Source organism: Dromiciops gliroides, chromosome 1 (genome assembly GCF_019393635.1).
Source record: "Dromiciops gliroides isolate mDroGli1 chromosome 1, mDroGli1.pri, whole genome shotgun sequence".
NCBI lineage: Eukaryota > Metazoa > Chordata > Mammalia > Microbiotheria > Microbiotheriidae > Dromiciops > Dromiciops gliroides.
Genome location: NC_057861.1, coordinates 96,562,159 through 96,577,556, shown reverse-complemented (window position 1 = coordinate 96,577,556; position 15,398 = coordinate 96,562,159). Strand labels below are relative to the sequence as shown.

The 15,398-nt window shown below is 42.5% G+C and overlaps 1 protein-coding gene across 2 annotated transcripts in view; it reads right to left on the bottom strand.

Annotated features, from left to right (window-relative positions):
- ST3GAL1 (ST3 beta-galactoside alpha-2,3-sialyltransferase 1) overlaps window positions 1–9,745 on the bottom strand; it is a 130,702-nt gene extending 120,957 nt beyond the window's left edge. For both annotated transcript variants that reach the window (XM_044005283.1, XM_044005293.1), the window contains exon 1: window positions 9,511–9,745. The gene's annotated coding sequence lies outside the window, so the exon portion shown is untranslated. The remainder of the gene's footprint in view (window positions 1–9,510) is intronic.
- Between the last annotated feature and the right edge of the window lie 5,653 nt (window positions 9,746–15,398).

Below are 15,398 nucleotides of genomic sequence, written 5' to 3'. Positions count from 1 at the left end.
TGGCTATAATAAAATGTCATTGCCATTCTGCTGTTTGGTTTCACATTCAGAACCCTAAGAGAGAGCTGTTTGAAAATCTGATGAGTATCCTCATGAGGTGGGGGGATTTTCATCAGTGGCAATATTTAAGCAGTGCACTTTGATCTTAATTAAACAAACAGACAACAATCTAGGTTTATATAGTGGTGTACAATGGAAAAAAATTACTGGATTTGGAGTAAGAGGACCTAAATTCTAATCCCCAGGGCTCAGTTAACTATCTAGTTCAAGGAAGTAGGTCATTTTATAGGATTACAGAATTACCAATTTAAAGATGGAAGGAATCTTAACTGGGATGATGATAGTACTTACCTCCCAGGTTTAATTGTGACTCTGGTAATATTTGTAAAGTGCTTTGAACTGTGCCTGGAACATAGTAGCCATTATATAAATTCGACTTTCATTATTTATGGTGATGTCTAACATTCTTATTTTACAGAGGAAACAGAGGCCCATTAGGATCAAGTGACCCCACAAGTAGTGAGACAGCTGGGATTAAAACCCAAGACTTCTGACTCAGAAACCTTACTCATCATGCTTTCCCTCTCTGGACCTCGGTTTCTCCATCCGAAAAATTAGGAGGTTACACTGACAAGTTTTTCTCCATGGCCCTCTCTAGTTCTAAATTCTAAATCTTATTATTGAATATAGGTTGGATCACCCTAAAGGGAAGAGACTCCTAAGAAGATCTAGTTAACTTCTCCACATTAATTTCCCTGATATAGGTATAAATTAGGGGTACAGTTTTACCCCTCCATGTTTGAGGCTTCTGACCTCTCAAAATCCAGCAACAAATAATTACATGATGTCCAATGGATATTTGTCCATTTTGTGATTCTGAGAAATCTTGGTATAGTGGCATGGAATGAGAGAACCTACCTTTCCATTCTTATTTCCCATCATACCTCAAGGTGCCAGTCAAACTGGATTGCTAATTGTTCCCCATGTGTGGCATTTTATCAACCTGTCTCTCTCCCTGTGCCTGTAATACATATTCTTCTCACCTTTATAATCAAAATTTCCAAATTTTCATTTTTGCTTATTTCTTTACTTTTTCTAGCCCCCAGTAGGATAAACTCTTTGATGGCAGGAGCTATTTTGCTGGGGGTGGGGGGGTGCAATTAGCTGTTTGTGAGAAAATAATGGAGTTTGGGATGCCCAGAGCCCCTCCCCCCATAATATTATGACATATTTGATTGACTTTGCTGATTAACTCACTTAAAGTTAACTTGATTAAAACCACACCTACCTGAAAGCCTGGCCCTCAGAGAGTGTGTTCTCTGAGCTTTGACCTCAGCATGTTCTGCTCATGGACCACCTTAATGTCCTGTAAACTAATAGACTTGAATGATGCTAGCCAATTAGCTTTGAGCAGTGTGAAAGGGCTGCCTTTCCTCTGGACCCAGAGGAAGCTTCCACTCTCAGTTAGGCTCTCGTATGCACTCATGGAAGAGAATTTGGAGGAAGCAGCAGGCCAGGCTGAGCTCTGATCTCTCCTCTAGGCTACATAGGCTTCTTAACTTTCTGAGACAAGTGTTCTCTCTTTACTAATATTTGGTATGCTTTAATAAATGCTTAATGCCCAAGACTGGTGCTAAAGCTTCTCATTTATAAGTAACAAATATATTAGAAACTCCAGCTAATTTTCCCAAACTTGGGACAGAAATAAGGCGACCACATATAATTTTAAATGCCACATGGTACAGAGGATAGCACACTCAGGGCTGGAGTCAGGAAGACCTGAGGTTCAAATATGGCCTTAGACATTTACTGGATATGTGACCCTTTGAAAGTCACTTAATCCTGTTGGCCCATTTTTCATCTGTAAAATGAGCTGCAACCACTCTAGCATCTATGTCAAAAAAACCCAAACGAAGGACATGACTGAAAAGACTCAACAACAACAACAAAAAGCTACTTCTCACATTAAAAGAAGATAGATTTCTTAGGGTCTTAATTCTAAAACAGAACATCCAGGGTGTGAGATTAATACTTTGATTATAAGACTGTAATCTTCATCCTGTAACTGGGAAGATTTTTAGTCTCCACGAAGGAAGGTGTGGTCCAAATTGGCAGGAGGAAAATCAATTATTGATTCAACAGCTTCTAACATGCCTTTATTAACAGCCTACTACCAGTCTACCTTGTACCCAACAGATTGGCAAAAAAGACAAAAAGAGAAAATGACACTTGTTGGAGGGGATATGGGAGGACAGGCACAGGAACATTAACATTTTGTGGGTGGAAGTTATACAGCCATTCTGGAAAGGAATTTGGAACTATGCCCCCAAAGTCATCTAACTGTGCATATACTTTGATCCAGTGGTACTACTACTATGCATATACCCCAAACAGAGTATAAAAAGATGGAAAGGTCCCATGTAAACAAAAATATTTAAGCAGCACTTTTTGTTGTAATAAACAAGTGGAAACTAAGCGAGTATAACAATAATTAGATAATAATTAAACAAATTATAGCTTACAAATGTCATGGGATAGTCTTCTAACAGAGGAAATGCTAAATTCAGAGAAACGTAGGAAGACTTGTATACACTGATACAGAGTGAAGTGAACAGAACCAATTGAACAATTTATATAATGACTACAACACTATAAAGGAAAATAACTTTGAAAGGCTTATGAACTCTCATCAAAGCAATGGCTAATCACAATTTCAGAAGACTGACGCTGAGCGAATCATTCTTCCTACCTCTTCCAAGAGAAGTGCAGACTGAGACATTCATTTAGAGACACAGCCAATGTGTTGGCTTATTTTGTTTGACCATGCTTATTTTTTACAAAGGAGGACTTTTTGTTTGGGGGTGGGAGAAAGGGGATAGCTAATTTCAGTGACAAAACAAAAAGGGGGGTAGGCAAAGAAATTAAGAATGCCGAAGAGATATTTTTAATGCATAAAATAGAGCATAGTAGAGTCCAGGGGAAGAAACAGACAAAGAGGACTGCTTTGCAGCTAACATGTTGAATTTGTTATGTGCTTTAAAAAAAAGACAAGTTATATATACATATAACAGATTCATAGTTTCATATGTAATCCTCTTTATTGTTATAATAATCTTTGTCAAGTTTGGAATTTTGAAAAAAATAGACTTATCATCTTGGGGAAAAATAGTACTGTTTTGTGTAAGGGATTATGCTTGGTGTATTAAGAATGATAAAATATCAATAATTTGGGCCACATATACTCAAGGAAATTAAAATCTTACTGGATCAAAGACAGTACAACAAATAACCACAAGATGAAATAAAACACAATAAGCATATTGGAGAGATACAAATTGTTAGAGTCATGAGGTAGGAAAGATTACTTATGTAATGGATTTGAGGGCCCTGACTAATTCTATTATTTTATAATCCTGGTGACTAGTTTTATGGTATAGTGGTGGGGTAAGGCTCAAATCCCTTGAGGAAAGGCAACTATTAAATAAAATCATAGACTTTTAGCACTGGAGAAAATCTTAGAGATTATCTAGAAGAACAGAACCATACTATTTAGAGCTAGACTTATGGTCTCAGAAATTTACCTGGAGTCCCAAGAGGTTAAATGACCTATCCATGGTTGAACAACGAACATGAATCAGAAATGAGATTTAAAGTTTCACAGCTAGTCAGGGGACTTCATGTATATATTCTTGATTTAAAAAAGAAAAATGTTGAAAAGCACATGGCCCAGGACAGAGCACAGGGGCATGCCATTAGACCCCTCCATTTACTAATCCTAACACTTCCAATTTAGTCATTCAAGCAGAGCTCTGCATTATCCTGCAGCCTGTATTTGTTTATTTCAGACATAAGGATAGCAGGAGAGATTGATAGCTGACTTAGGGGATTCCTCACTGAATCTGTTATAGTTTAACAGTTTGTTAAAGCTCTGAAGCACTCACTCTGAAGATCATCTCCCCCACAGTTTCTTAACTTTTCTTGTGTCTCCAATTCCTTGGGCAATCTACTGAAGCCTATGGACCCTTTCTAAGAATCATAGTTTTAAATGCATCAAATAACATACATAGCATTAAAAAGGAAATCAATTATATTGAAGTAGTTATCAAAATAGTTTTTAAAAGTTCATGGACCGGGGCAGCTAGGTGGTGCAGTGGATAGAGCACTGGCCAGAGCACTGGCCCTGGAGTCAGGAGGACCTGAATTCAAATTTGGCCTCAGACACTTAACACTTACTAGCTGTGTGACCCTGGGCAAGTCACTTAATCCCAACTGCCTCACTAAGAAACAAAAAAATTAAAAAAAAAAAACAAGTTCATGGACCCCTGAATTCTAGCCCAACCTGATTATTTCATGACTAGTCAGTAGTGACATAGGAATCAAATCCAAACTTCTTGAGTCCCAGTTCAGTGTGAGTTTTGCCATGCCTATATATATATATATATATATATATATATATATATATATATATATATATATATATATATATATATATATATATATATATATATATCCCATGACATTTGTAAGCTATAATTTGTTTAATTATTATCTAATTATTGTTATACTCGCTTAGTTTCCTCTTGTTTATTACAACAAAAAGTGCCATGCCCATATATATATATATAAAGACTATAGGATCCAGAGCTTGAAGGCATTTTAGAGATTAAATAGTCCAAACCCTTTATTTTGCAGATAAGGAAAGAATTCCCGAGGTTTGAAGTAGCTTGCCTAGGATCACATATGTAGTGAGTAGCAGATTTGGGATCTGAACCCAGGGGCTCTGATTCCAAATTCAGAGGCCTTTCCAGAACACCTAGGAATTCACCTAGTCTAGTCTAAAAAACCTGATTTGTTTGTGAGCTAAGAATCTATGATCGCCATTTCCCTAAGAGCTCACCAGCTGTCCCTTAGATAATACATTCCAGAATTTCCCCAGGAATCTGAGGCAAACTCACCAGCCTGTGGTTTCAACCTCTGTCCCTGGAAGATCTAGTGATAAAACTCAATTATCCTCACAATCAGTTCAGTTCTTTCTCTGATCCACGGAGTCCAAAGGCTAAAGTGCCACAATCTAGTATTGGAAAGGTTTGGAAATTTGAAAAGTTATACCTCCTTGGCTCACCCACAGATTTAAGCATTTGTAGGTGTGGGTTTGGGGGAGGGGGAGGGGGAGTTTGTGTGTGTGTGTGTGTGTGTGTGTGTGTGTGAGCGTGTGTGTAATTGGAAAAATAGATACCCAGAAAACTGGGAGACACAAAGTCCTGGAGCTTAGCACAGATAGTGGCTAAAACTCTCAAGACGTAAATAATCTTTGTTAGATCTCTTCACACCCAAAAGGGGGCAGACTACTGCTGCTATCTCGGGTAAAGTCTATTAAACTCTTCTGGGCTAAAGAAAAAGCTGAGGAAGGGATGAACAATTTGGTTTCATAGTAAAGAGCAGTAGTGCCAGCCTTAAGTTTTAACACTGTCAGTTCTACAGTTATCAACACAAGATTCATTTCCATTGGTAGACCAAAAAGAGGGAGTAGGGGGAACCTACAGCAAAGGACAGATCATATTGTGTCCTCCCAATTTACAGCACCCATTTGAAGAAATTCCTTTCTCTACCTTTTAGTTGTTTACTGTTTATCTCTACTGCAAAGGGGGGGGGGGCGGTTAAGGTCATCAGTTTGACCAAGTCAAAAAGGGAGATCAGGGTCTGAAACCCCACCAAAATAGTAAATACAGGAAGAGAGAGTCTGAGGTTTGTTATGATTTGGGCTTGAATTTTTTTACAGCAAAGTTGTACACCAGCCAAAGCAACCCCCAGCCCAGAATTGTTAGGTCAGAATATATTATGTCCCCTAATCTGTTAGCTATGGTCCTGCCTAGGAGTAGAGAGATTGAACTAGATAATTTTAGTTATTCTATCCCAAGATATTAGGAAACTGTCCCAGGCTTCTTTCCAAATTAATTCCAAAATTCCTGCCCTGCCTCATACCACCTCAGCTGCAGCTCTTTGTAACCTTGGGTATGCCACCCCCACCTCAAACCAATATACAGAGGAAGATACCAAAGAGAGCAGCTATATTCAGAAGAACCCCAGAGGGGCAGTCTACTTTAGTCAAACTGAGATCATTCTCTCCTCCCTTCCCTAGTCTAGTACAACAGGGCTATTTCAGGGGATGCAAACTGGTTCCAAGTCTCCAAGATAGTGTGTGTATGTGGTGTGGTAGAGGTACAATTTGGAGGATACAGAATTCCAGTGTCAAGGTTTAGGTGAGAATAAAAACACACATCAGTCCTTTCTACAGACATCTGTGCATTTCCTCAACCTTCTGTCTCTTCTCCACACCTCCAGTATCCATAGATCTGAAAAAGGAGGGAGTTCTGCAGAATCTAAAGGCTAGAACTGCCTTGGATTAAACAAGACACCCACGTATACAACCCTTTAACAGCCCAGACTTACTCCACAGCCCAGACTTACTCCACAGCCCAGACTTACTCCACAGCCCAGACTCCAGTAAGCGAAGTATACTAAAGGGTTTGGGCTATCTAACTAGGACAGAAAAGACACTAGGTCCAGAAAAGGGGATCTGGGAGCTGGAGTCCCGAGGTCAAAAGCCACCAGGAAAACTTGTTCTACAAAACCTAACCTAAATCTGAGGAGGCTAATAAATACATACATGACCTTGGGCAAGTCACTTTGCACTTCCACGGGGCTTCACTTTTCCCACCCATAAAAAGGAGGGGTTCTTATCTAGGACTACTACTGGCCTCCTGGAAGACACTCTAGCCTTTTTTTTTTCTTTTCCCCAAAACTCAAGCTCCAAACATTTCTCAGGGAACAGGGAGCATGAACTAAATTCCATTTCTACCATAGTTCAATAAGAGTAAGTCACATTTAAAGCAGTATAAAGCCAACAAAACACTTTCCTCAAAACAACCTTGGAGGTAGATAGCATTAGATAGCATTATAAGGGTTTCACCAAAAAGAAAACTGAGGAGGAGGGAGATTAAGATTAAGCACTAGGTCAGGCAGTCCAGAAAGATAACAGGTTTAGAGTTGGAAGGCACTTTAAAGGTCATGTAGTCTCACCCTATTCCTTTAAGGATGGAAAAACTAAGAGGGAGAGAGAAGTGATTTGTTCAAGGTCATCTCGGCTGGGACTTGAACCTAGAACTAGACCAAATAAATGTGTTTAAACCTAAATCCATAGATTTTTTTTTTTCCTAAAGAGGTTCCCCTCTGTCTTCCTAAAAGTGGCTGCCAAACAGGGAGTTAACCAAGCTTGGGAGACAAGATAACCAAACACCATTCTACATCTCCACACTCCTGTCTGCACCCAGTAAACTCCCTTTCATAACTGGGGCATTACCACTAGGGATCTTTCTTTCTTTCTTTCTTTCTTTCTTTCTTTCTTTCTTTCTTTCTTTCTTTCTTTCTTTCTTTCTTTCTTTCTTTCTTTCTTTCTTTCTTTCTTTCTCTCTCTCTCTCTCTCTCTCTCTCTCTGTCCTCTCTTTCCTTCATTCTCTTTCTTTCCTTCTCTCTCTCTTTCTTCCCCTCCTTCCTTTTTTTCTTCCTCTTTTTCTCCCTCTTCCTTCCTTTCTCATTTTGTCTTTAAAAAAATGGGAAGGGGCAGCTAGATGGTGCAGTGGATAGAGCACCGGCCCTGGAGTCAGGAGGACCCGAGTTCAAAATCCGGCCTCAGACACTTAACACTTACTAGCTGTGTGACCCTGGGCAAGTCACTTAACCCCAATTGCCTCACTAAAAAAAAAAAATGGGAAAAGAGATGAGAAAGAGGTGGTCAGACCCGCTGGTTAGGTATTTGAAGAAAGAGCCAGGAAAGATCAAGGGCGAAATGAGGATATGAGTCAAATACCCTTTTCTCAGGGATCGAGGTGGAGGAGTTGAGGATGGAGAGACTGTTACTTGTTTTAAGGATGGATGAGTAGATCCAAACCTTCAAATAAATTAAAATAAATTAAAATCTGCCCCGTTTCTCGGGCAGGGAGTTTCAACATCCCAGCCGCCTGGGTCTTGCCAGACTAGAGAAGTCAGGCTCTAAAAGTTGCGCCACAGTTGGGCGCTCGCAACCCCAGCTTTCGCTGGGTCACACCTACTGGCCTCCAAGACAGCCAAACAGAGCTATAAGCGTCCCTTACTCTGCCTCGGGGAAATCAAACTCCAGGACAAAAGAGAAAAAGGAGGTGGAGGGAGTAGGGAGAGAAGAAAAGGGAGATAAAAAGAAAGGACAGAGAGAGAAAGTTGCTAAGTTACTAAGCTTCCCTGGCTTTTCTGAGCAGCCGCTTCTTCTAACGGAGATGGGGTAGGCGATGCTGAATTTTGGCTTAAGCAGAAGCGGAGAGGCTTAATTTTTGTTGTGCGACTGCTCTAGAAGCCCCTGTCCCATTTTCCCTCTTCTCTCTCCGCTTCCAAGGTCAGGACACACACACGCGAGCGCGCGCGCGCACACACACAGACACACACACACACACGCTCGCGCACACACACATACACATACATACATACATACATACATACATACATACATACATACATACATACATACATACATACACAACGCTCCACCACCCAATCCGTTTTCCCCCTTCCTCCCAGGCCAGTTAGTCCCACTCGCCGACCTCCAGCAGAGCCGAACTTGTCACTTCTGCCCCAAGTGGAATGAGAGCGGAGCAGGGAGCTTTCACTCTGCTTCCTCACAGAGGATTTGAGTTTGCTTTTTTGTTTTTTGTTTTTTTTGTTTTTGTTTTTTGTTTTTTGTATTAAACCCGGGCTTCTCTGCTTTCTCTGCCTTCCTCCCTCCAGTCATACACACCCCTACCCGTGCCACCGCATCCGGTCCCAGGGATCCTGGGGTCTAGAGTCTCCAGTGCCTTGGGTGACAGAGGGCTTTCCATCACCCGCCTTCCCTCTATGTACCCCAGGAAGAAGGAGGCGCTGCTTCCCTACTTTCTCAAGGATCGGTTTCAAGAAAGGGTCAGAGTGTGAGGTTAAAGACCGTGGTTTGGGGGTAGTTTGCTCACTACCTCCTCTCTGATCTTGCCCCAGCCTACTCCCAGTCTCTCTGCCCCCACCCCCCACCCCCGCCCCTGCACTATCCAGCTCCCCCAGTTCTCTCTGCTGGGAGCTCCCATCCGGTGTTTCTCTTTCTTCTTCCACAGCCGGTTCCGCGTGTCCTAACTAGACCTGTCCCCCACTTCCTTGTGCCTCTCTGCGTCCATCGGTACCCATGTCATCTCTCAGTTTCCCCTGGCTTTTCCTCGAATCCACAGTGCCCGTGTCCCAGCTTTGGGGGAGAACAGAAGCTTGTCCCAGAGAAGGAAACACTGGGGGCTTAACAGGAGCTCCCAACTGCACACGCGGAGGGAGTCCCTTGACTCTTCTCTTCTCTCCCTCTTAGTCTCCCCCAGTCGCCCCCCACCCCCGCCCCCAGTTACGCCGTGAAACCCAGTTCGCCCCTCTCCTAGACGCAGGCAGCACTAACCCAGCGCCGACACTCACCGTGGCCGGAGGCGTGGAGAGTTTCGTGGACCGGTCCCGCGGGTGGGTGAATGAGTGTGTGGATGTATGTGTGTGGAGGGGGGGACAGGGGTTAGGGAGGCTCTAAGCTGGAGAGAGGGTAGTGAGGTTCTGGGCACTCAGATTTCATATAACCCCTTCCATCTCTCCCTCCTCTTTCTCCTCCCCGTGGTCTCTCGCTCTTTGTCTTTGCCAAGTGTCGAAACTGTCAGGCATAGTGGGGGAGTAGGAGCGAGCAGGAGCCTGGGGAGCCTAGGGGCGGAGGCGGGGGCGGGGCTCGGGCAGGGGGTGGGAGCGGTCTCCGGAACACCTTCCCTGGGCTATAAGTGGGAGAGGGGAGGAGGTTTTCGTGGGGTGCTTTTTGGCGGGGGAGGGAACTCGGGGAAGAGCCTAGAGGGGAGGAGTCGGCTCCCTTGGGCAAGTAGTGAGCCCTACGAGGGAGAGGAGTGAGTGAGAGAGACTGAGTGAGAGCGCGCCACTCGTGTGTAGCAGACACGCTGAGACCTCCTCTTCCTCCTCCTCCTCCTCCTTCCCCTCTGCCCGCCTCGGCGTCCGCCGGGCTTCGCCCCCCCGCCCGCTGAACCCCCGACTCGGCTTTCTCTCTGGGCTTGCTTCCTGCGAACCTAATATAGCACACTCAGAGCCACGTGGATGGGAGGGAGCGAGCTAAACACCTCGGGTCTGTCTGGCTCCTCCTCAGCTGCGGACGCAGGCACATACTCACAGACACACAAGCACACAAACGTTGACATACACACACACTCACAACACCGCGGAATGAGCTAAGGTGGGAGGGCTAAGGGCCAGGCGGATACCCGCTTCTGGACAGGAGTCTGGTCGCGCGCACGGACACACACACATACACACACACACACACACACACACACACACACACACACACACACACACACACACACACGCTGAAGGGTCCCTGCAGAGATAAGGGAAGTCCTTTATCTGGGTTTGGCCTGAAATGATAAGAGCTGGCAGCGAGACGCATCCGGAAACCCAGGAGTTGAAGGGAGAGGTGCGGAGATCCCAGGGTTGGTGGCAATAGAAGTATTATCCCCCGTATGAGTAGACTGGGAGAGGAGACAAAAAACACATCAGAAGGATGCTGCTGGGGAAGGGGTGGACTGGTCGTGGAGGAGAAGGTCAGAGAGAAAAGGGAAAGAAGGAGCAAGCTGAGGAGAGAAAGCAAGGGAGAGAAGGAAGAGACAAATCTGGAATCGAATGACCGTAAACACAGACAAGACCACGGAGACATCGGAAAGGCAAACAGTTGTTCCTGGAAGTACAGGGACCAGACCTGCAGTAATGCCCGCACAACGTGACAGAGAAGGAGGCGCAGAGGCTGAGGGTGAGCAGGGCGCTGGGAGAGAGGGACGAAGAGATGAGGTTAAAAGGCTGTCCGGAGCCGGAGATTCCCCCCAACACCTCCCCCCGCCCCCGCCCGTCCCAGCCTTAGCTGCGGCTCAAGTCTCAGTCCTGGTCACCCCTGGGTGATCTAGAGATGCCCCTAAAAGCGACTGGTGGGGTGGGTATTTGGGGGTGGGTGGGTGAAGAATAAGATTCATTTACAGAATTGTATGGTCCCTTTTATGACTTAAAAATGTACAATTTAAAGGCAAGGGGAAAAAAATCCTGTACCGTATAGCTCATATCCGCTGGCTACGGCATTTTCCCAAATCACACTCATTTCTTGCATGAGCAATGCCGTGGGGGAGGGGAGGGGGAAGGCAGGGTTAATAATGAATTCTTCTGACTTTAATTGCTTCAGTAAATCAATTTAAAAAACCTGTCTCTGTGGGAAAGTAGAAGAGAGAGAAAGACACACAGATAGGGAAATTGGCAGAGATAGAGAGCAAAGACTAATGAAAAGCGAGAAACAAGAGGAGGACGGAGGTGGAGAGACTTATAGACAGTAATATGGGGGTGAAGGCAGCAAGGAGGAATAAGAAGAAGGGAAAACTCAGGAACAGAGAAGAGCAAGAGAGAAGACCATGGATCGAAGGGGAGAGCCTGCCGGAATCAGTAAGACCGCATTTTCCGTGAACAGCCAGACCTGGAATGGTTCAGCACTGTGATGACTAAGCTCCCCGTGGATCTCTGAGAGTTTTTTGTTGTGGTGGTAGTGTTCATTTCATTTCATTTCATTTATTTATTTTTAGCGTTTAGGGCTCCTCCCTTGGAGACGCCCTGAATAGTCATTCTTTCGCCTAGAGACAAGGAAATTGCTTTCCTAGGAGTTAAGATTAAAACCCCCTCCTCTTAGCCTTTCACACTTCCTGGGTTTCTTCCCTGTGACTAAACTAACTTCTCCCTTCTAACTTCACAGTTCCTCTGAACTGTGCTGGGAGTGGTGGTGGTGGGGAATGGGGTAGGTGGGTGATGAGGAAATTTACTGGTAGAAACAAGAACTATATTGCACTTCTGAAGTTGACCCTTCAGCGACTTCATTTTCCATAAGGGTTAAACTTTTTTTTTTTTGTTCCTCTGGAGGAAATCCCGTTATTGGTCCAGTAGATAGAGTGCTTGGTCAGAACTCAGGAAGATCTGAGTTCAAAATCCAGGACTCAGACACTAGTTGTGTGACCTTGAGCAAACCCCTGTTTCCCCATCTATAAAATTGGGATAATTAATGCACCCATCTCCTAGAATTGTTGTGAGGATCACATTATTTGTAAAGTATGCCCATCACATAGGAAGTACTATAAACATGCTATATACATATTAGCTGTTATTAAGGACATGAAAATATTTGCTTCCTCTAAAATTGTAAGGTGTATATATAGCACTTTATATCCATTGGCTCATTGATTCTCACAACAAACATGTGGAAGAGCAATATTGAAGCTATTATCTTTTTCTTATAGTTGAGGAAACTGAGTCTCAAAGAGGTAAAGTGTAAAGTGCTTGTGAATCACAGGCAGTAAGTAGCAGAATTAGTATTTGAACCCAGATCTTACTTCTGGTCATAGGCATCATTGGGCTTAGAGCTGTATAGAACCTTAGAGATCATCTAATCCAATTCTTTCATTTTATAGGTAAGGAAACTGAGGCCCAAACAGGTTAAATGACCTTATCAAGGTAACAAAAGTAATAAAGTATGAGAGGCAGGATTAGAATCCAAGCCTTTTGACTCTAAATCTATGTGGACATGAGAAGTCTCTAGCCTTGGTTCTGAGCAGGTGGTTAAGTTTTATGTGGTTATCTCCCTTAAAATTTATATTACTTCCTCCGTATATTAGTATAACCAATCTTTATGTATCCCAGTACATTTCTAATAAAAACAGTATTTTCATTCTATTGCCGGGTGATCCTCTTTCTTTTTTCCTGATTGGTCTGTAATATTCCAGGAAGGGAAGAGTTCTGATGCAGTAAGAGTATGGATCATTTCCAGGCAACAAGTTTATTAGATATATGTATAAAATGTTAGATTTATATGTTAGATTTATATTTATGTAGTTATATAGTTAGAACCAAACATGCGTGTATGTGTATGTGTGTGTGTGTGTAACATATATTTATGATTGGTTCTAACTATAGAGTTCTTTCTGGACATGCCTCAGAATGCACTTCCAGGGAACAACTGGTAATACTTATTACTGGGAGTGACTGTACACATAGTTCTCTTAAGGTGCTATAATTGATTAAGTGTTCACTTTTCCCACAGGTTCAGAGAAATAAGAAAAGCTCTCAGCAATAGTAGTTTTAAACAATTAATTCATTCCTATCACAAATACCATCCTTCCCCTCCTCCACTCCCAATTCTTGGCACATACAAAAATGGAAAGGTCCTAATAGGCTGTAATCCCATATTTTGTGATTGTGCGGAAAACCAAGGGAGAGCATTAGTTTCTTAGCTGTCACAAGGAAGCACATTTTAACTGAATGTGTCTTTGGTGTCTTTGATCCCCCTACCTAATAGCAGTGTGCCACAAGACAGGAACCTTGATTTTGGACTTCTTACGGAACAGTAGCTGACAACTGCTTCGACCTTTAGAGTGTACAAAACCACTTCATGTACATTATTGCAAGTAAGCCTTGTAATGTCCTTTCGAAGGAGGTGCTACATCTATTATGATCCTTATTTTGCAGATGAGCATACCCAAGGCTCCAAGAGAGATTCATTCAATCAGTCAATAAGCATTTATTAAGAGCCTCCCATGAGCAACTTGATTTTAGAAAAATATGGAAAGACTTGCACAAAATAATGAAGAGCAAAATGAGCAGAACCAAGAGAACATTGTATACAGTAACAGCAATATTGTTTTAAGAATGACATGACTGAATAAGTCACTTTGACTATTATAAATATCTAAATTAATTATAAAGGACTTGTGAAGAAAGATGCTATCTGAATACAGAGAAAGGACTAATAAATAAAAGTTTGTATAGAATAATTGTACACAGACACATATATCTGTGTTTTATGGTAGTCGTCTCTAAAGGGGGGGAGAAATTTACATGATAACTATTATTATATATTTAAAAGGAATAGGGGCAGCTAGGTGTCGCAGTGGATAGAGCAAGGGCCCTGGAGTCAGGAGTACCTAAGTTCAAATCCGGCCTCAGACACTTAACACCTACTAGCTGTGTGATCTGGGCAAGTCACTTAACCCCAATTGCCTCACTTAAAAAACAAAAAAAGGAATAGCAAGTTGTACATAATAGATTCGAAGTCTCATATGAAATAATTTGTTTTATTATACTATGTTATGGAAATGCTTGTTTTATTCCATAAAATAAATAATTGTGGAAAAAATACCACCTTCTACAGAAAAAAAAAATAAAAGAGCCTTCTGTATGCCAGACACTATGCTATGCTCAACACTGGGGATTAAAAAAAAAAAGCAAATGACAATTCTTGACCTGAAGCTTATGATCAAAAGGGGGGGGAGGGGAGGTTGGAGACAACTTGTAAACAACCATGTACAAGTTAAATACTGGATGAGTTGGAAAAATAATCAAGAGAGAGAAAGCACTGGAATTAAGAGGGAATAAAAGATCTTCCTGTAGAAGGTGGGACTTAAAAGGGATTCAGGGAAACCAGGAGGTGAAGAAGAGGAGGGAACATATTTCACACTTGGAGGAGGAGAAAATACCTTGTTACAAGTGGTGGAGTGTTTTGTTCATGGAACAAACAAGGAGGCCTGTGTCACTGGATCAAAGACTACTTGGGTCGGGTATTGGGGTGGGGGTGGGGGGCCCACACTCGGTTATTAAGGGCTTTGAACACCAAACAGATGATTCAGTGACTTACCCATGGCTAGCCAGATAGTAAATATCAGGCAAGATTCAAACCCTTCCTGAATCCAGCATTTCATCCACAGGAACTATCTTCTCTATTCCCTACCCCCTTTTTGCAAAGCTCTTTTCCTCATGATGATGACTTGCAACCTCAAGCTGTCTCTTTGGCTGACCAGAATCAACCACCTTAGCATCTCTTCCTTGCCAACTCTGAGAAGAAATATACCATAACTTTGGATCTCAGCTTCCATTATTTTTTCAAAAACTTGCTTGGCATCCAGATTAATAAATAGCTGATCGAGGTTTAAGGTTACCCCTCCCAAGTGGATTTACATTGGATTTTTCATTAGAGTTACTTGTCTAAGATACTAAAATAATCAGAAGAAGGCCCCTCGTGCACTCAGTAGGTCCTGTATGCATAAAACAGGCAAATACATGTAAAAAAATTATACAAAATGAAAAGATCATTGGGATTGTGAGGGGTCATATGTGCCCACAAGAATGAAACTGCTGAGCCATCAAAGTGAGTATAGCAACACGTGAATGAAATATCAAGCTTTATGATACCAGGTACAGTTTCTTATTTAGTTCTTGCATCTCCCTTGTAATGGATATGA